Genomic DNA, 831 nt, shown 5'->3' with positions numbered 1-831 from the left:
CCGTCACCAAGATGTCATCAACAAATACGGCACACGCAACCCATTTACCTTCATGGTGATGTATGTAGAGACTGGTATCATTCTTGCTGCGAATGAAGCCAGCTTCTAGTAGAACTGAGTTCAAAAGTTTATTCCATAACATAGGTGCCTGCTTAAGGCCATACAGGGATCTGAGCAATCGGATTCCCAGTTTGGAGTCTGGAAACTTGTCCTGTATGCTTTCCAGCAAGTCAGACCTAATGTCTACACCTTTAGGAAAGGAGATGAAAATTGGTCTATCAAGTTTGGTTTGGATAAAGGCCTGTGCTATGTCGCTATGGTGAATAGGTAGGTTGTGGTGAACAGCCAGTGCCATGAGTGTACGAGATGTAGTTAGAGAAGAGGAGGGACTGTACGTGGCGTAAAAATCAAGTCCTATCTTGGCGAGGAAGCCGCGCACAACGCACCTGGCCTTGAATTTGTCAAAGGACCCATCGCCTTTTCTCTTGACCTTGAGTACTATACGAGTGCTCAGGGGAGATCGCTCCTCTGGTATTACTTCCAGGCTAAAACAATCGTTCTTGCATAAGTCACTGAACTCCTTGATAATGGCCTTGAGAAATTCCTGTTTGTGTTCAAGTCCATCTGAGGAGTTTAACTCAGCAATTCTCTCGGCGTCATATATGAGGTCCTCAGGAAGCAGCACGTGCGGATTAGATGGGGAAGGTTGATCCTTCTCCACAACAACTTGGAGTGCTACGTCTATATGGCAGAACTTGTCTTGACAGTAGTGCAGCACATTTTCAGTTAGATCATCTTGTTTGGCAGTGAAATAGTTGCAACAGAGATTTC

The sequence above is a fragment of the Aureococcus anophagefferens genome, assembly GCF_000186865.1.
Source record: "Aureococcus anophagefferens unplaced genomic scaffold AURANscaffold_30, whole genome shotgun sequence".
Lineage (NCBI taxonomy): Eukaryota > Pelagophyceae > Pelagomonadales > Pelagomonadaceae > Aureococcus > Aureococcus anophagefferens.
Note: the sequence above shows the minus strand (reverse complement) of the source record.